Source organism: Lissotriton helveticus, chromosome 1_1 (genome assembly GCF_964261635.1).
Source record: "Lissotriton helveticus chromosome 1_1, aLisHel1.1, whole genome shotgun sequence".
In the NCBI taxonomy this organism is placed as follows: domain Eukaryota; kingdom Metazoa; phylum Chordata; class Amphibia; order Caudata; family Salamandridae; genus Lissotriton; species Lissotriton helveticus.
In genome coordinates, this window is record NC_136057.1 from 432,424,833 (window position 1) to 432,446,394 (window position 21,562).

The 21,562-nt window shown below is 44.5% G+C and overlaps 1 protein-coding gene across 1 annotated transcript in view; it reads left to right on the plus strand.

Annotated features, from left to right (window-relative positions):
- Positions 1-434: 434 nt before the first annotated feature.
- Positions 435-21,562, plus strand: part of CDPF1 (cysteine rich DPF motif domain containing 1) — a 195,828-nt gene continuing 174,700 nt past the window's right edge. The window contains exon 1 of the mRNA XM_078673811.1: positions 435-502. The gene's annotated coding sequence lies outside the window, so the exon portion shown is untranslated. The remainder of the gene's footprint in view (positions 503-21,562) is intronic.

Here is a 21,562-nt window from a genome sequence, read left to right on the forward strand (position 1 = left end):
GCGCTATATAAAAATGCATAAATGAAATAAAATAAATAAATAAAATAAATAAATCTGTGCCCAAATGGCACAAAAGGCCCCCCCTTTCAGGTGGATCCCTGCGAGGGCCGCGGGCAGCCGTACAAACTCACGAACGTAGCTGAAAAACTTAAGAGCTCTGCCACTTTTCGACTTTAACGAGTTTGAGCCTAAAGCACAGCTGCAACAAAGGTCCATTGCCGTTTCAATGCCTATCCATCTTGAACTTTGTAATCAAATTAACTGAATGTCGGAAATAATTTGGGACAATCAGGGCAAGCAAATTGTCATTCGTAGAGTAAAGGATTTTGAAGAACTTGCGTCATAGAGGGAAGCTTCAACTGACCAATCAGAATATGTGGCAAGAAACAAATGAGCCAATGAGAAACTATCTTGCGTGTGAACTTCCGGAAGTAACGAAAACGCGGCTTTGTTGACATATCCTGCTGTTTTTGAACTTCTTGACGAAGAATCGACGCCCAGTGTGAGTTATATTGAGAGCTTGCCTCTGCCTGCGCAACCTCGTTTCTGTAACTGTACAGAATTACCGTTTGCAGGTTTCTATTGCTTCCCCGCATACCACTGTGTACAATTCTAATTACGTTTTTAATTTGTATGCCGCAGAAGAGCAGGATTTTGTTGGGTTTAAATATGGATTAGTAGGTGACTCCCTTGATATGGTCTTCCTGCTCTGGGTCAAATCGGGTTTAGGTGTTAGCTCGCCGGAGGTGCACCGTGACTTCAACCCCCAACAATCTAATATATTTGAGATTTCGGGTAAAGTCCGCGCTATATAAAAACGCATTAAATAAATAATAAATTGTGGTAACCTTTTTCAATATTTCGTTACAGTATCTGACTGGAAAAACGATTTCTAGGAGATCGACATGCAAGTGTCTCCTCTAACATTGATTAGAGCTGCGCGAACCCATGAAACATCGAGCCTGTCTCTGGCTCCATAACGAGCCGAGCTTTCGTGTAGTTTCTGCCTGCCTGCCTCCCTCTATCCAGGACGTGTGGCCTTAAGATCAGAGCCGCCGGTTGGCTCGATGTCCACAATTTAAGCCTCTCCTCTCTTATAAATAATGCACGTAACCTTGTTTAACATAACAGTTGCTCATGTAAAGCGCTCGGTCGAGTTTGCGCTATATTTGCGCTATATTTAACATGCATTGGTAAAGCCAGTAGGTGTCGCCTATGCGAAATTCATTGGCTTTGTCAATGGTTTTCGGCATTGTTATGTTTATTATACGTGTGTCCCTCACAGGACACCTTACTGAATGCGCTCTCGTTGGTGTCCCTGCGAGGACACCGTCTCAGCAGTGAGGTCACCAGCTGATAATTGTCAGAGATGACAGCTACCAGCTGATCGCCGAGCCGGCTGCAGCTTCGCTCTATGTCTGGAGCATGCGTGTTGGTTGATAATAAACTAGTTAACAACTCACTAGTTTCCAGTTTTCTTAATAGGCATGTCGGTATTTTTTGGTCTGGGCTACACAGAATAACGGGTATTGTTACATCCGCGCTGCACAGGGTGCTAATGTGTTCTGTCATCAATGCGGCCCTCTGCATGGCATGAACTGATGCAGGATGTAAGCGAACCACTCCATTACGATTTCTGACGAGCTCCTTGCACTTCATTGATGCAGCTTGTAGTAAAAAAAAACCTCAGATTGGGCGGATAGTATTGCAGCGTTGAGTTGACACCATGTGCGTTCTTCTTAAAGGTGCACCAACCTATTCAGAGTCTTAAAAAGAACACTCCAGCGAGGCTGGTTGGTGTTGATAAATCCACAAACCTCTGTTATTTTGGAAACCTAAAACGCATTTCCAACTCTCCCTCAACTGTCCCATTCATTCTACATGCTGGAACCTGACTACAGATCACCATCCAGTTGCCATAGAGCTGGATGCATGCACTGCAAATAAGACACCACAAACGCCACTCATAACAGTTTAGGGTGCCGGAGGACTTTACGTCACACAGAGACCATGAATCTTACGTGTGTAAATCGGTGTATAGGAAATGTTACATAAGGCAGAGGACTACAAGTTGTAGGAGTCAAATGTCATCCATACTGGTACAGAGTATATTTTAGGAGTGCTTGATCTGGATAAGCACAAACTCAGATTTTAAAACGTAACACCATGTTTGAGGGTTGTCTTTAATAATAAGAACGATGTATACCAAAGGAACACTTTTTAGAACATTAGGATAATGAAAGATGGGGGGTATGGGATCATAACTCTCTAACCTTTACTTTTTAGCTTGTGTAACTTCCGTGCTGGGCCCACTCCCAAACTGCTATGCATGACATTTTACACATATATTTCCTAATTAAAAATTGCCAGCACGTGTGTCTTGTTTCCTGTGGTAGAAGTCTAGCACTGCGACAATGCTGTTGCTCGGTGTGGGTGGGTGGGTCTTGAGCGTTGATCTGCGCACCGCCCCCAGCTCTAAAAGTGACTTGTGCTGGGGTGGCGGTGCACTTACAACCCCCATTGTCCCCTCCTGGCGTGCAGTGGCATCCCAGTTCAATTTATGGCTCACTTTACTCTGGTTCACTAAAACAATTTGACTTTGTATCAATTCATGAAAATACTTTTTTTTTGTGAACCTCAAGTTGCTTACTAAATTATTGCACTTTTTCACTTGCACCCTTTGTCGCCGTCCACTTCCTGTGTTACAAGCACTTGTGTGCACATATATTCTTTCAGGTTACACTTGTATTTATTGCTTACAGTGCTGTAACATCTGTTTTCGATTACTTTGTGCCCCCCCATGCCTTTTTGTTCCTCCCTGCTTTAATTTAATACATGATGCCTTTGGCATGTTTAACTAAACCATGAGTCTCCCTATGCTCTTCACTTGCAATGTCTTGTGCATGCTTATTTACCAGTCTTTCAAATTATACCAGTTGAGATACTGTTGTTTATGCACTCTGACTTACCCAAATCTCAACCCGGTTTATGGGTATACTCCTTTTGTCTTTACTTGTACATAATTCCACTTTACATAATTTCACGCAGCACCACACAGTTTCATGCCACAAAATTCAACTCCACACAGTCCCATTCCACACCACATAATTCCACACCAAACCACATATTTCCACACCAAACCACATAATTCCACACTAAACTACATAATTCCACACCAAACCACATAATTCTACTTCACAACACAATTCCACAACACCACATATATCCAATCCACAGCACAGAATCGTACGCCAGGACCGAAGGTCGAGGATTGTGCTCTCATTTCTTTATTTTCCACTCCAGCAGCTTCAACATTCATAAGGATAACTTTCCTATAATGCACAAGGAAAGGGGAAAAACAGCCAGTCAACAGTGCCAAGTATCCATAATACAGGAAACCCTCCAGAACTACTCCTCTTTCTTCCCCTGCTCTCTGGCAGTTGAGTGCTCTGTTGTAGCTTAATTACACGAAGACTTTGAACAGTGGAAGTAGTTTATTTCTTTAAGGCACATAGATGACGCAGTGTCTCTCTCTTCACTGCCAATAGTAACTGCCAATATGGCTGCGTAGGGAGGAACACCGCTTACAATAGAATCTCCATTCACGGAGGTTCCGCACAATGTGATGACGTACCACGGCGGGTGGAATCATGACATACCCCCCCTCCTGTCAACACTAAGGAAGATCGTAACAAACTTATACTGTAAGAACTTAAGAAAAATATACAAAATTATCACCATGAACATAAAATAAACGATACAAAAGTAAGCGCTTATAAATGCAGAGAAAGTGACAGTAGCCAAACGTACAATATGCGAGTTGGGAAGATATGTGTCTTCCTGAAAAGTAAAACCCAGCAGAAGAAGTTCACACCAAGAGATAGTATAAAACGTAAGGGAAAAACAGGTAAAGGACTACCCCACCACAAAATCTTGCAAGTGGTGTGGATATCCCCTTACTCGCAGGGGTCTATGACACTGTTGTGAGACCGGGGAATACTGATACTGAACCTCTTGATCACCACCATTGAAACTCCGCTAGTCACCCAAATTATCACCACCTGGACCTGCTGTCCTCAAATTCCACACGCAGAAGGAGTATTCAACAACTGGTAATCAAGGGCCAACATGTAGCCTGAACAGACACCTCCTTCAACATTCCGCCTGAGTGACTTGTCTTTTGAACAAAACTTTGCCACCCTGCTTAAATTAATTTTTTTGCCATTGACCAGCACAACATGCCACTGGTGAACTACTTTAACTTTAAAAGGGCCCTGAAACGTACTGCAACTTTACTGCCAACTGCCTGACCTTACTTTGACCTAGTCCCTTTTCCTGAATTGTTGAAGAATGCTTCAAGTGCGCATGGACAGGTGCTGGCACATACTCGTCACCAACACTTACTCCTTTCCCTTCCAAAAACTCTCACCCATGAGGGTACCAACTTAGTGCTAAGTTTTCTCCCTCGCATGGCAACAAAAGGGATTTACACCTGTGGCAGCATTCTCTGTGGTGCGATTAGCCCACACCAACTCACCCAGGGTTTCCTCGACATCCAAGTTTTTGGCGATAGCTAATTGAACCGCTCCCTTAACCATGCGATTGGCCCTCTCCACTATACTATTGGCCTGGGGATTATAGAGTCGAGTGCAGGAGTGCTTTATATCACCAAACCGCAAGAATTATTTCATCTCACCGCAAGTTAATTGTGTGCCATTATCCGTTATTGTTACAGTAGGGTAGGCTTCCTCTCTAAAAACGCTGCACACTACTTTTATGGTGACCTGGGTGGTAATTTCAGAAAAAGACGCACAATCAACCACCAAGAATGAACATCCAGGAGAACCATCTCAATCCTCTTGTTGAGAGGTAAACCGGACATTGGCCTAAAAAAATCAAAGCACACACTATGCCACACCTCCCAGGGGTCCTGAATGGAACCCTGCACTGCTTGTGGCCCCACCTTCAATCTCTTCTCACACTCACTGAATTCACTGCATCTTTCAACCCATTCAACCACCTCATCATACATTCCCGGCCACCAAAACTCACTTCTCAATCTCTTCTTTGTTACAGTCTGCCCCAGGTGACCTTCATGGGCTATGTCAAACAACCTTTTTCAAATGCCAAACGGAGGGACAATCCTATCTCCCCGCATAACAATTTGGTCAGCTATGGATGATAATGAATCTATTACAGCGTTAAAGGGTCTTACATTGTGAGCTAAAGTACTAACCTTTTGCCCTCCTTTGAGGAAGAGATCTAATACAACTTTCAAAACCTCATCTTGCAGCATGGCGTCCATCCACTCTTCCTATCTAACCACACCGCTGCTCCACTGAACCATATCTTCCAAGCTGGCAGTACCGACTTCCCTTGTGCTCTTAACTCCAACCTCATCCACTTTTTTCCAATCCAGGGGCAAACGTGATAAACAATCTGCCTGCACATTACGCCAGCCAGATATGAATTCCACCTCAAAATTGTACTCATGCAATCTGGATGCGAGGAGAGCAAGTCTCACTGACCCTTTTCCAGCCCCACCTGGTGATGAAATTTTCAACAGATTTGTGATTAGTGCGTAGAAGAATTCTCCTACCCCACACATATTGTCCGAAGTATTCCACACCCCAGGTGGCCGCTAAAGTCTCCTTTTCTATGACAGAATAATGTCATTCCACTGCTGTCAAAGTGCAAGGGCGCTCTGGAGCTGCGGCTATTATCGTTGCTCCGCAGGGGACACGCTGTCAGCACTCAGTGCGTTGAAACAAGTTTGCGTCACCGTGGCACCACCGTGCCTCCCCCGAGCCACCTGAAAGCCATGACGCCCGCGCAGGGGCTCAGTAAGATTTTCATTTATTGCAGTTGATGCCTGTTATTGAGGATGTGTGTTCCTACTACTTCATTCTGCTTTGCTGTCTGCACGCCTTTGTACAGCTGCATTAGAGGGAAGGGCCTAGACGTTTTCGACACCCAACTCAGTTCCAGGGTGAGTCGGCCACCAGGGCAGAGACCTATTGACTTGCACTTCACATGTCCGTGTTAATGACTATTTCAGTCGTCAAGTTGTGCCTTTAGGCCACCAAAATATTGCCTAACCTAGCAGCATTGCATTTTGGGCCCTGAACACAGCTCCTGCTGTCCTGAGTACTGATTTACGACATGTGATCCTACCCTTGGACGATGAATTTTGGAGGCGGTAGACGCCTCTACACCAAGTGGTAGCGGCGGCCATGGGCACCTTGGAGCGCTGCCTGATGGAGATGGCATATGGATGCTCTGCCCATGATAGATCACACCCGGTTACTGCTGGGTGCTCCCTCTGCGCCCTCTTGCACCTCTAAGTGACTCTGGGATGGACCTTCATGCTTTTGCGCACCTTAAGAAGGCTTTTCTTGTTCATCCGGCTCTTGAGGTGGTTGTTTTCCCTCTCGAGACCGTTCTTGACCCGGGGAGAGTGATTTTCTGGATGATTCCAATGAGGACGTGAGCCCTTCTCAGCCCTGGCACCCTCCGGCGCACTCAGTTTCCCCAGATATCGTCTAATTTACTTGACCCTGAGGACCTTATTCACCCTCATTCAGCAGAATGGGCCCCTTCCGAAAAGATTGCAAGATTTGTGGCAGGTCAGAGGAGCAAGGCCTTAGAGAAGGAGGTCAGGGCAAAGCTTAGGGCGGAATGTCCTCGTCCCTCCCTATTGGGAAAAGTAGCAACAACCCCAGAGGTTGACTCTCGCATTGCCACTTTCCTACAAAAAATATGTAGGATATAAATAAGAATGGTATAGACCATTCTTGGAAGTCCTGCCAGGATAAGTTATTGGATATTTGCAGCCTCTTTACTAACATCCTAGACCTGGCAGAAGAGGCAAGAGTGACGGGTACCCCTCCCACCTCCCCCTTTCTCCCGAGTTCGTTTCAGGGTGGGCGCGACACACTATTATTTTTACAGGAAACACAAATTCTGCTCATTTGATGGAGATCCGTCCTACCCTCTTTCAGAAGGTGGACTTCAGGTTGGGGGATTTGGCGGCTATGGAGGCTGACGCAGTGGCACAAGGCAGGCTTTTTAGTGAGTCATTTATAAAAGAGGTGGGAAAGTTCATGGCTACCTTCACTTCTTGAGATCAAGCCCATGTGTCAATGAAGAAGGCCTTCCGGGCTAGAATTTTGTTGGGGCCTGCCGTGGCAGAGGGCGCTCGGTTGGCCGCTTCTACACCCAAGGCCTTCCCAGTGCCTTAAAGAAGAACCAGCACCAGGCGAAGCAAGAGGGAAGCTTCTTCTCCAAGAGAGGCTTCCATGGATGTGATTCCAGAGTTGTTCCGAGAGGGCAGCTCCATGCCCAAGCAGGTGAGTTTTCCCCTTCATCCAGCATGAGGGTGGGGGGGCCGGTTGGCTCTGTTCGTTCAAAATTGGTAACAGCTTACTTCTGATGTATGGGTTCTGCAGACCGTCAGAGGTTTTCAGATAGAATTCTACAGATCCCTGGGCCAAGATGTGCATCCGCAGCCTCTGTTTTTCGCAGAAGAGCAAGCTGTCATGATAGACAGGGAGGTGGGCGATCTCCTGTGGAAAGGAGCTACTGCTCCTTCCTCCCTCCATCCTCTGGTTTCTTAAGTAATATCTTTTTGGTGGAAAAGCAAGATGAGAGACCGCGGCCAGGGACTGACTACAAGGAGTTCCTACATATTGCTCAGCAAACCAAATAAATCTGGGTGTGAAGGCTAATGCACTCTGGAGTATTTTGTAGCGTCTAAATTGGCTGCCACGTCGGTCAAAAAAAGAAATACACTGATCATTGATATTGGTGCCGTCCTATTCAAATGGGGCTGAACTGATGGTAAACGGTAAGTAATATACTTGTTAGGAAATGTACTACAAGCCCAGGAATATCAATGTGACCTTATTAATACACCATACAGTCATGAAAAATCTTAAAAATAACGAGCAGCTTGGTAACCTAGGCTACAAAAGGGTGAATTAAACAGTATCAAAAGGTACCAAACACTAGTAGTTCCCATACTCCAAAAACAAACGGAGTACAATGCATGAAATTGAATCTTTAGTGATAGCTACTGGAGCTACCATATTGGAATGGGCCTGAACTAAGGAGAAATGAATAACTGATACACTTGTTAGGAATTATACTACATGCCAATGAATAGCGAAGTGACCATAGCAGCCCTAAATTCAGTCATGAAAATTCTACAGCAAAACTAAGCTGCTGTATCACCTAGGCTACAAAATGGTAATTTAGATTAGACAATATCACAGTAGCAAACACTAGTACTCCCCACACTTCAAAACCGGATGGAGGTCGATGGTTGAAATTGATTATTTGGTCACCCCAGAGAAAACCGAGGTATCTACAAAAAGAAGCAATCACAATAGCAAAGTAAGTTTGATGAGCTTTATAAGAAAATCAGTTCATTAGGATAAGTAGTTGTTCTACATCATGGTTCCTCAAGAACTCGGTGACCGCTCTCAACACAAACCAACAGAAGTCATTGGCATTATGATTCAGTGCTTTGTACATTCCGTGCTTTGTAGTGATCAACCAGTGGTGCATTTTGTAAATTACAAGCTATTCTTGATTGGTGTTGGAGGATCCTGCTTCGAACTTCTGTGTTGTTTTTCCAATGTATTCACTTTGCACAGACATTTAATACAATATGATGCATTTTTCAACACATGGAAAAATGTTTCAATTGCCGTTCTTTTCCGTTCAGACAACTCTTGGTTGCACTTGTGAAATGACATGCTGTACACGTACCAGATCAGAAATGACCTACAATGCAGTCCAAACCCCTAATTGTGTTCTTGAGGGTTTCGTAGACTCTTTGTATGCTTTTACAAGTCTATTCTTTTTGGTTTGTATACCTATTTTATGCAGTCCAAACCCCTAATTGTGTTCTTGAGGGTTTCGTAGACTCTTTGTATGCTTTTACAAGTATATTCTTTTTGGTTTGTATACCTATTTTAAATGCAATCAGTTGTTTTTCTGGTCTTAAATTACCGGTATCTAATAGATGTCAATTCCTTAGCAGTGTTTTTTTTATGTGGTTGAATTCAGTCTCATATGTGGTAATGTAGACCAGACATGTAGTAGTATTTTTTAACTCTCTTTAAGTGGTTCTATTCTGTTATTTTACACGGCTGTTTTCAGGGATTCCTTTACTAATGGGTACGGATAATGGCTAGTAATCAGTTTAGATGCTAGTACTTTAGCTTCTTCAAAATAGTCAGTCTTTTTTGTACAATTCCGTCATACCTGTAAAAATTACCTAAAAGGTAAATTGTCTTTGAGATGTCTTGGATGGTAGCTATAGTATTTTAATAAGGGGTTGCGTGCATTTGTCTTAGTTTGTAAAAATGCATAGAGTAAACCTCTATCTTCCAGGAAATGAATCTGCCTAGAAGTCCCAATGTTGAAATACCAAGTAAATCCCATTTTGTGTAGCCCACCAAATATATATAGTAAGTGGGTGGGGGTGTCTATCATGTACTGTTCTAATCTCGTCGCTGGTTCATCTTTGGGGGTAAACACTACTCATTAAAAGGCTGCATTTGGGATGCCCAGCAGTATGCTCTAAGATCAGGGAGCCATATTCCCCCAATTGTAAATATCCCTTTGAAGTTAGCACATGGCTATCTGTGCTAGAGGCGCCCCTGTCCTAAAGTAATGCACCATCCACCCTATCAAGGCTTCTGGAGTCCGGCCAGGGGATGTTTTGGAGTATGTCCAAGAATTTTGGCAAAAAAATGATCTTGAACAGGTAGGCCTTGCCAATGAGTGAAAGCAGAAAACTCCGCCATCTGTCCACATCAGTTTGAAACTCGCAGAATACAACTTCCAGGTTTTTCTGCCGCAACTGGGGTCTGTTACGTGTGACTTTGATCCCTAGGTAGCAGAACCTGCCAGTTGTGACCTTTATAGTCAGTGACATCGGGATATCCTCGGACACATTACCCATTTGACTTTATAACCAGCATAGCACTCAAAGCTGGCAAGATTGATAGAACCCCGTGCAGCATCATTGTGGGTGGATAAGGATTACAGTATACTATCAGCATACGGAGAAACTTTTTCAGGTTTTCCTAACACCTATTGGGAAACCTACTGTATCCCCCTGAATGTGTACCCAGGATTCCCGTAGTCCCATACAGAAAGCAAACTGCAGGGGGGTGGAAAGGAACACCCATGGCTTGTCGAGTCCCCCCTCACCAGGAAAAATGATTGCGATAGCATGATGTTAACTTTCACCATCTTGGTCGGGCTCTTGTATAATAACTCCACCCAGCGACGGTAGACCAGGACTGAAAGGGGTGCCCAAAGTGCATCCCTAATAGTGATGGTCTCATGTACTAGCTAGATGCTTGGAGGTTGACGAATTTAACCACCACAATTACCAACTATAAGGATTACCGTGCTCCTCCTTAAGAAATAGCTTCCTAAAGTCCAAGGAGGACTACAACGATTTGGTGGTTCTTGGTCTGCCTTGGATCACTATTGAGGACCTAATAATATTCTGGTTATCCTTATCTGACAGCGTTGTAGTGCAATTTGCTCATCTTTACTTTTTTTTTTTTGTGCAGAGTTTTATATAGTGCGAACTAGACCCGAACCGAATCAGGTATCAGAGCGCCAGTTACGTTACATGAGGACGGACACACATTCATTTTAGGCGCGGGGAGATTAAGTGATTTGCCCAGAATCACAGGAGGTTTTGGCGTCGTTACCGAGACTCGAACCCAGATCCCCAGGTCCGAGGTCGAGCGCCCTAGCCGTTAGGCCAACTCCTCTCCTCTCTTCATGTTGTTAATGTATTATTCATCAAACAAAATTGTAACTTTGTTATTGTATTAATAAGTACCCCGGATTCAACAATTATTTTGTGCTATATGTTTATTTGTTGTACTGAATGGTGTGGAGCAGTTATTTTGACCTCATTCCGGTATATAGGAAACTGTTTTTTTAGTTACTCCTTTAGGAGGCATTGTGTGTTTTTATATATGTACATACCCAGTCTCCTGCTAGATTATTGGGTTGCCCTATTGTGTTACGTTTTATTGGTAGTTAAGCAGCACGAATTCGGTGGTTGCAGCGTACTGTGTGGGGATCAGTAGGAGTGACAGGCCCTTTTTAGTCTGTCACTGGAGCAAGGCCTACAGGCTTAGTCATTCTTAAAGTTTCACTGAAGTGTGCCTAACTCACCCTTGACCCACATCTGTCTGTTGTGAACTGCTGTGAAGCGTAAGAGTGGTCTACCTGGGCAGAGTGTATATGTGCCTATGAGTATTTATTTATACAATACTTGGAAGATGTAGTGCTCTGTAGTGCGTGCATGTTAACTGGATGTGTGCTATGAGTGGTACAGTACAAGATTGTATAACTGCACGAGATTAATCTATGCCTATAGATAGTACAATACATGGAGGGCCATGGGTTTCATTTTTGGGGGATCCAGGCCTGCATGGTGAAACATGGAGAGTAGGCAGAGAAATCTCTTTAGACAGATTTGTGTATTGATGCATTCCTCTAAGCTGGGTGGGACACACTGGAGATGGGAGATTCTCATGTACACTTCAAAGGGTGCTCTTTGATTCAGTGAGAGGTCAAAAGAAAGGTGCCTCGGCACATGTGAGGAAGGAGATGGGCCTTATAAGAGAATCATAAAGAGTATACCTGGGACCCTGGGCTAACCTTTTGATGCACACATCATTGTTTCTGACATGCATGCATGAGCTCTGCTCACTCCCATGAACTTTGTTGCTGGTCTTTCAGCTTTGGAGTCACTCCTACTGTGACAGACAACTTTAAAGAGGAAGAAGAGTGCAGAGGGGTGGGCATGTCAAAAGAAGCAGACCTTCAACATAAACATAAAAGATTTGGACTCTAATTGACATTTGGTGTCTGGAAATGGACTATAAAAAGAGGAGCTTGAGGCCCCAAGAATTGTCATCTGCTGGGCAGCCAGATAGGCTGTGTGAGAAGGGGAAACTCTGCAAGACCTCTGACTGTGACCAGGACTGGGGGAGAAGGCTTTCTAGCCTCCTTGCTAGGTGAAGGGACATCGCCCAGTAAATCCAACACTGCATTTGAGGGAGCAAGGTCCAGTGGACAGCCTTGTCAAGTGAACTTTCTTGGGGAAGTGTGAGGAGATAGCCGCTGCACTGATTTGACCATTGCCCGTGTGCAGACCGAAGTCAGTGACCCTTGTATGCCAGAAAAGGGCTGCCGTGAATTGAGCTGTGTGTATCGCTTTCCAGATCGAGGCGGAGCCCATGTGCACTGAGAGAGCGGCGACCCTGTGTGCCAATAAGAGCTGCCATGAGGAGACTGCCACGTGGCAAGGGCCATAATCTGTGTGTTGTAGTGTGACGCAACCCCATATGCCAGGAAGGGCCGCTGTTGGGGAATTCACTATCAATCGGGGCAAACTTTCTATGGAGTCGTTGCCAAAGGGAATGGAACCTGTACAGGTGTTTGTGGATTATTACAAGGCCCTGTATAATCATAGACCTTGACCCACCCCCAGCCCGAGGAGCAGGAGCTCCCATTGCTGCCCAAAATGTAGCTGTCCATTTCTTACTCTATGGTGCCTATCTACAAAGTTGGGTGTGGGACTCGTCCAAGGAGTGCATTGGGCTCTTTACAGACAATATCCTACTCTTAGCTAACCTACAGTCCTCGGACCCAAGATGCCTGGAAATACTTCATATCTACGGAGAGGCCTCCAGGCTCTGTGTAAACAGGGCCTGCTGGTACCCATTAAAGGTGATCTCATCTGAGTACCTACTCGTGGAACGTCATTCCAACTTATCGGCTGTCATTTCACTACTTCGGTATTCATAGCTCCGCGCTCCCAGAATTAACATGGAATCTCAACTTGTTCCTACTTCTCACCAGTATGAAACAAGACCTGCAGAAATGGAGGCACTTACCTCTCCACATCTTGGAGAGAGTGCCCCTCTTCAAAATGATGCTGATACCTCAGTTCCTATGTCTCAGAATTTCTAACTCCCCAAGAACTGTTCCATAACTTGATCTGTTATCTGCACCTTCTTGGGGGCAGGTGAATGCCACCAGATAAGCCTGACCAATTGCTGTTAATGTCACAAACCATTTCTTTAAACTGAAACCGAAATCAGACGGCTGGTTGAGCGAGCAGCTTATTTAGAATCTAGGCAAACCTGAATGGCCCCCAGAGAGTTGGTCATATCTACATGACTGTGACTGGTTCAACTCCAGTATCTGCATCTCACTTACACGACTCCCCTATGGCTCCAACTGGCTAGCAGGATTCCCTTGCCTAACTGTTTCTGCTTCACTATTCGAGAGCAGTGGCAGCTGAATTTTGAAGGTGGGGAGGTCTAAGACCAAATCCCAAATATGCCTGCATGACTGAGCCAGCTGCCCCACGATGGCCTTGAAGGTGATGAAAGGGAATGCAAGAGATAGTGAGAAAAATGTTCATATGGACTTACCTGGCTCTGTCCTTTGCCAACACAGACCACAAAAACTTAACAGAGTTACCCAAATTACAGGCCTCAGAATGAGAACCCAGAGGATGACTAGGCCTGAGAAATCCAAGGCTGTTTTCAAGCCAAACTGGTAATTGTATCTGAGACATCCAAAGATTTTATACACAGACTCACCCAAAACGGTTGCATATGAGACACCCTGGGGACTGAGCCTGAAGCAGAGTGTCTGTCTCCCAGGGGACTGTGACTAGGAGCGAGACATCCATGAGATAGGCGGGCCTAAGACACTAATGGCAGCTTCCATGATACACTGATGACTGCATCTGAGACACATCGAGGGCTCAGAATTGGCCATTCACAGGGACTGTGCCTGAGACACGGACTGTTTCTTTGACACTCTGGTAATAGTGTTTTAAGCACCCAATGGCTCAAACTAAGACACCATAGTACTGTGTCTGAAAACGGGATTTCTGGAGGACTACCTTTTGGGGTGAGACATTTGGAGGATGACTGAGCATGAGGCATCCATATCTATTTTAAAGAAACACTGGTGATTGTGCATGAGATATTTTGATAACTCTGACTAGGACACCTATAGAGACAGCCTTACAGTCTGAGACCCCCTCAGAGCTGTGTCTGAGAATGGCATCCAAATAACTTTGCCTGGAAGCGCGACATCCAGCAGACATCCACATATATCCAGCAGATGACTGTGCAGTAAGACACCTAGTACTCTGGTGAGTGTGTGTGGGACATCCCAAGTGCACAGAATAGGACAGCCTGAGAAAAGTTCTAAGATACCTGGAAAACAGCGCTTGAGAGAGTAGCCAGATGAGAATGAGCCATCCTCTGGATGTTTAAAATCCAGGCAACATCCCCAGATGACTGCTTCAAGCACTCAGGATTGTTTGAGATATCCTGGTAACTGTGTCCACCCTGAGAACACAGACTGACGCCCAAAGAGTAGCTATGTGTCAGTCTAGCATATGCAGAATCTGTGCTGAGTATGCCAAGGGATTAAACACACTGATAACATGCAAAGTTCCACAGAATTGTTAATGTGTTATAAGTTGGGTCAGAAGTAAACAAAAAGATGAACTTCAAACAAATCCATATTTATGTCGCACATCAGACTTGGAAAGAATAAATCATGCTCTTTACAGTGACTGAAGCAGGCTGACTTCAGGAAGGCAAAGCTCTTATGTTTCCCAGTTCCATAACAGCGCGCCAAGTCCAGGCTTTCCCTTTTGTTTTCTGGAATTTGCACTCCTGCTTATAAACTTTTAAAATTTAGACTACAGCTCGGAGAATGCAAAAGGTTAAAATTGGAACTCGAGTTTGGAAATTTGAAATTTCTAGGAAGGCCTTGCCTTTAGGCCAGAGATCTTTGTTTGATGAAAAACGTGGCAGGACTCTAAAGGGGCCTGGCAAAACAGGAGGAACCAAACATCTTTTACAAGAGGTGTGGCATTTGTGACCAAACAAACATAAGTGGAATTTTGTGCTTTGCAAGTTCGTAGATTGTCCTACTCGAAAAGATTAAATTAAATCAGAAAAGAACAAAATATTTATACAACTTAATCATTCAACACTGTACAAGCTCTGTTGCCACTTTGGACAGAAGCAAGTGTCTATTTTTGCAAGAGTTTGTCCGGAGTATTCTTCCCATGTGCCACTTATTTCATGGGGAGCAATTCTCAGAAACCCTACTAAAAAGCCAAATTGGAATCTGTAACAATGGAGGACGACAAGGCACTTGGAAAACCTTATCACTGGGAAACTATGCACTGTATACTAAATAACAATTACTAAGAAAAGCATTAATATAAAATATTGATATAGTCTTCCGTTACACTCTTGGGGGCGTATGTATTAAGCTATTTCGCGGTCGCAAACACTGTGAATCGCAAAAAAAGTGTTTGCGATCACAAAATAGACTTGTCCTATGTATTAACATAGGTTTTCAGCGCAAAATAGGTATTCCCAAAAATTGCGATTACCAATTTTGCAAGCCCCAAAATTAGCGAATAATTGCAAAATCGCAATCTGTGACACACAATTTGCGATAATCGCAAATAGCGTAATCGCAACTTGTGAATTCGCAAAAAAAGTATAAAAAATTGCTAATTCATGAAATTTGCATTTTTGCACATGGGTTTTACCACAACCTCAAGGCAGGTGGTAACCAGGTGCAACCTATTTAAATAAGCCCACAATGCAATAGGGACTTTCACAATGGCAGCGCTGTATGTGATAGCGAGGAGGATGCAGATTCGAGCTGCAACACAGAGGAGGAGGCCACCAGAACGAATCTTCAGAGTGCGCATCACTCTGTTCCAGCAGACTGACGAGGAGATCCATGATAAGTATAGGCTGGACTCCGCTACCATTATGGGCTTGCTGGATGAGCTAAAACCCTTGCTGGAGCACCCAACAGGCAGGACCCAAACCATTCCAACCCATGTGCAGGTCCTGTGTTCACTGCACTTACTGGAATCAGGGAGTTTCCAGAGGGTAATAGCAACAGCAGGAGGGGTCTCCCAGAGTTGCCTGGTGCGCTTCTTCCATGCATTCTTGGATGCAATGGTACAGAGGCTACATCATCCCATCCAATTCCCCAGCACACAACAGGCATTACTGCAAACAAAACAGGACTTCTACCAGATTGCTCAATTTCCCCACATCATTGGCTGCATAGATTGAACCCATTAGGCCTCTCACCCCCATCAAACAATGAGTATGTATTCAGGAACCGCAAATCTTATCATTCACTCAACATACAGGTCATCTGCAATACCAAATATATCATCACCGATATTGTTGCAAAATACCCTGGCAGTACACACGACTCATTTATATTTAGACACAGTGGAATATACAGAAGTCTCAAAGGTGGCAATTTTGGTGAGGGCTTCCTGCTAGGTAAATGCATGTCTAACATTCTAACATACAGTTAAGGTCTGAAGTGGGAGAACAGTGATTGACCTCATGTCTTTCATCCTGTAGGAGACAGTGCATATGCTGTGTGAGACTTCATCCTAACACCGTACCTCAATCCAGCCAATGCAAGGGAGCGGAGATATAATCGCGCACACAAATCTATGCGCTGTGCAATTGAGCAGATATTTGGGATACTAAAGAGCCGGTTCCGCTGCCTGCATAAAAGCAGAGAAGCACTACAATACAGCCCAGATACCTGCTACAAGATTGTGGCTACTTGTGCCATGCTCCACAACATCGCAACAAAAAAAGGCATTCCAGTTGAACTTACTGATACAGATGCATCTGAGGATGAGGGCCCAGGTCCACGTTGCAGACCAGCAGGTGGTGTAGGGGCAGCTGCCGGATGACAGAGACTTGATGAGATAACACAAAACTATTTCTAGGTGAGGAATGATAACACAATGCAAAAGAAGATTTGTGCACAACTGTGTTTTATTATTTCTTTAGCTGCAGGAAAATATCAGTCACACAGCCTGACAGACTCTTTGTGTGTCACAAGATGTTGCACATGTAATGCCCACAGTGCATGGATGATGGCCAAACACAAGTCCACATGCAATGAGTTGCTTCACCCATTGGCATTCTTCAGTGGTGCCAGTTTATTTTTTGCGGAACGGCTGGCTGATGCACGCTCAGGGAGGTGACTGCTCTCCTTTGACTCATTTGGTGTTGTTCCCTGTCTCACACTGCGCCGTTTGGTTTCGGGAATTGGTGGGGTGATGCTGCTTCTGTTTGACAGCTCCTCACTATCCCCGGAGCCCAGGAGTCCTGTGCCACCTGTGGTAGCTGTCTGCAGCTATTCCACTGCATTTGTCACCTGCACCAATCCTGTGGCCACATCCTGGCTGCAGTGGGCCATTTCAACCTGCATGCTTACTGAGTGGTGTGATAGCAGGGACGTGGCAGTGCACAGGTGGTTGACCGCCTTACTGTAAGTGTCCAGACGGCTGTAGAGACGTTGTCTCCCCCCTACGTCTGGCTGCCTGGTCTCTTCATCGTGGCACACAGTACTTTAATTGCGCCTGTCATTTCCCTGATGCCCTCCCTCATGTCACTCAGGTTGTGGTTGACAGAGACCAGCTGCCGGTGTATTGACCGCATTAATTTTGTTTGACCATGCTGCCTTCCAGTCGGGCATACACCGTGTGATTCTCAACAGCAGCAGCGCTGATGGTCCCCCTTGGCCTGTGTCTCCCACGTTTCCTCCCTACGGTGCACAGGGGGCTGTTCTTGGACCTGTGCTGCACGTTGGCCCATGTCTGGCTGGGCCTCAACCCCTATGGATTTTGATTCAGCCTCTAACAGTGGGAGTGGAGGCACAATATTACGCTGTCTCCGTGGGACAGGTGTTGTCAGTGTGGTTTCCCCAGTGTCCTCTTGCCCTCCCTGGTCCTCTGTATGTGCTGCCTCCTCAGCTCATGAGCTGTCATCCTGTTTCAGGTAGTACTGTAAATGAAAAGGCACATTTTAATTGTGTGTTCTGCATCACACTGTTCACTGAATAAAGATATCTGATTTTGCGTTTGCTAAATACTGTCTAGCGTATTTTGCCTTTACTGATGTACTTATACTGATTCTACATTACTGTGTCTCATTGCCCCACTATATGATGCATGTGACAACATCTCCCATGATGCATTGATGGGTGTGTTGGTAAACGTGTAATGGAGTTGTATTTTTGCTTTGTAGTTGGTGCATTCCTGAGTGTGTGATTGAGATGGTAATGTGTCCGGGATGATTTGGCATGCATTGAACCTTGTCTGGTGTTGGGAGGGTTGGAGCTGTTGATGCCAGTCGCACCACTGACACTCTCTGGCCAAAGGTTGGACTCCAATAACTCCTCAAGGGGCTTAGATTCTGTTTCAGTGGAAGTTCCCACAGCAGTTTTCTTTGCATCTACCAGCCTGGTTGCCTCCTTGTCCTTAGACCTGGAGCACATATCATACCAGCGCTTGCGCAGGTCATCCACAGAGCGCTGGGCCACACCAATGGCATTGACCTTTGCCTGGATGTCCAGCCATATTTTTCATTTTCGTGACTCTGGCACACAGAGCCATTTCTTCTATGAGCACCTCCTGCTCCGTTTTGCTGAACTTTTGCTTCCTTTTCCTCCCAGCCTCCTCCTTATCCTTCTCTTTCTCCTGGGGATCCATTTAGAATTGTTAGAGTTGCAGTACACAGTTGTTTGTCTCTCCTCCCAGCCTTTCACACAGCCTCAGGCAATCAGGAACAACATGGGCAGTCGCACTTCCTGGGTATGATGTCCTCAAACTGCAACTGAATTGCAGATTCTCTATTTTTGCGATTTCTTAGTTGTGAATTCGCAATTAACGAATCGCAATTAGCGGTTTCGCAGACAAAATCTGCTAATTTTTGGTAATCACTAAATTTTTGCCATTTTTAAAAATGTTTTTTTATTTTTTAACTTCGCATTTTGCACTTCTCAAAATGGGATTTGCTAAAAATCTCTTTTTGAGAATCGCAAAATCCGATTTTCATACATATGCCCCTATGCCTCTTGTTTCTGCTAGCAGTTTAGGCATCAAGTTATTTTGGGGCACTTGTCTGGAGATAGACTGGTTTGACACACGTTGTTTCTGCTTGCGGTGCTTTCGTGATTCATGACTGAAACCACACCTAGGAGAGGAATTGTTTACAGACCACCACACAGATCTAGTTATCACAAATGCAGCAGTGTATAGAGAAGCATCTACTTTGCCCGATTGTTGTACTGGGTGTAGCCAAATTCAAATGAAAGCTTGATGCAATGCACTTGAAGAGCTGTGTATGCTGCATGGCTTGTTTTGGGGCACTCACCTGAAGCGATCACTGACTGCAGAGGCCTTTGGTATGCTAGTCTGTTTATCAGACCAGTGAGTATTTGGTTTACAGAAATCATTGGACCTGTGGTAGTTGGCAAGCTTGACTCGCCCATTTCCCTAATCACTTCTCCATATTGTTCCCTCTTTGCCCATGCCTGTGTACCCCTCTACACCGAGCTGTAAACTATTGTTCATGCATGCGTAGTTCATCTAGCCAAGGATTTTACTTTGCATTCTGAAACATGCAGTCTCACTTTTAATAATTCACTAAGCTACGGGACTAAAAATTCAAGGATGCAAGCATAAAATCTGAACTAGATGAGCTACTTGGGCATGAGCCTTGAAAACGTGAGAGCTTTACCTTTTGTCACTTAATAGTAGATGCTTCCCGATGGAATCTGCAATGGTGCAACATGTGCAGATTTAAAGCCTTGCAGTACTTCTTGCGGTACAGCACATTGTCCCTGTGCCCTCCACAACCTTCACTGCAATGTAGATCATTCTCAGCATCTGGGGGCGATGGGGCAATAGAAAAACAGCTATGCATCCCCGCTTATACCACCACAGGGCACACAGAGTTCTGTGAGGGCATTTAGAGTTAATGGCTTCAGTAGGGATAAAGAAGACCGTGGTTGCAATGTCAGCTTCTTCAAACCATTCAAACCGATCAGCAAAATGAAGACTGCAAGGGCGTATGAGGGACGGTACATCTGCTCACAGCACCATGTTCACTCACCAAAACGTGAAATTATTTAAGGAATATGACGCGGACATGAACAATGATCAAACTCTATCTGACATCTGTTAGTGTCTCAGCACATTTGTTACATGAAAGAACTCCATGTACTTGCCTGTGCCTTCACTCTGGTGTTTTATGTCCGAAACACATTACAGCTTTCCCGTTTTGGAATGTTGCTTCAGTGCTACAATTCCTGTTCGCCCGGAGCAGCTCCCCATAGGGGACGCTATCAACCAGGTTCCGAGGATGTGCACTGTTAGCCATCAGGATGCTGTTTCCCGCAGTTTTTTTTACGAAACAGACATGTTGTCACTGTATTGTCCTGAATTGTAACCTTTACATCAAGGAACTCTATTTCTGTTTTGCTCACTTGTTCAGAAAACACCAAATTTAAGTTGTTATCATTGAGTTTCCTCACAAAGGTTTTGGCCGTTTCAGTACTTCCTCTCCAAACCATAAAGACATCAGCGATATACCGCAACCACAGAACTACATTGCTGTCAAACTCTTAAAGTTGCGTGGACACCTGCTCCTCCCACCAGCCCATAAATAGATTGGCGTAACTGGGGGCGAAGCAGGTGCCCATCGCCGTGCCCTGTGATTTTCAGTATATCGCATCATCAAAAATAAAAAAGTTGTTCTTGAGACAGAAGAGAATCATGTCAACCAACATTTGAGAGTGTAGATGTAAGGAAATAGATCTTGTTTTGAAGTAGTGTTGTACAGCCTGTATCCCAAGGTTATGTCCGATACTTGTATACAAGCTACTTACATCCAACGTAACCAGCGTGTATGCTGTTTCCCATTGGATGCCATCAATGATGGTCATCCAATGATGGTTAGAAAATGTGTGGTATCTTTCACATACGCTGGCAGTGCGATCACAAAAGGTCTCGAATAGTGATCGATAAATCGTGACGCGTTTTCCAACAGGGAGCCCATTGCCGAGACAATAGGTCTCCCTGGAGGGTCTACTGCATTTTTGTGTAGTTTAGGCAGGAGATACAAAATGGGGATGCGAGGATGGGCACAATTAAGATAATTGTACTCCTCCCACTCTAAGTGTTCTTTCTCCAATCAATCAGTAATTTGCCATATTCAATGTTGGAATTTTTTATCTCAGCATATGTGGAGGTACAATAGCATGTGGTGTCATTGAGTTGTCTCATTTCTTATTTTAGATATTCTTCTTTATCCAAAACCACCACATTCCCCCCTTATCTGAGTAGCATATTACTATCTGATTGTCGTTTTTTAACTCATCAACTGCCTGTAGTTGTTTCAGGGAAATATTTTTCTCATTGCAAGGCATTTTATTTTTCCTTAATTTCTTAACATCATGCAGGACTCCTTTTTCAAACACTTCCACCGCCTCACATATGATGTTAGGTAAGAATCTAGATTTGGGCTTGCATTTACTCCCTGGATTAATACCTACATCTATATCTCCATCATTCAATACATCATTTGCATTTACATTTCCAGATGAATCTTTTTCTAATAGTTCCAAATCA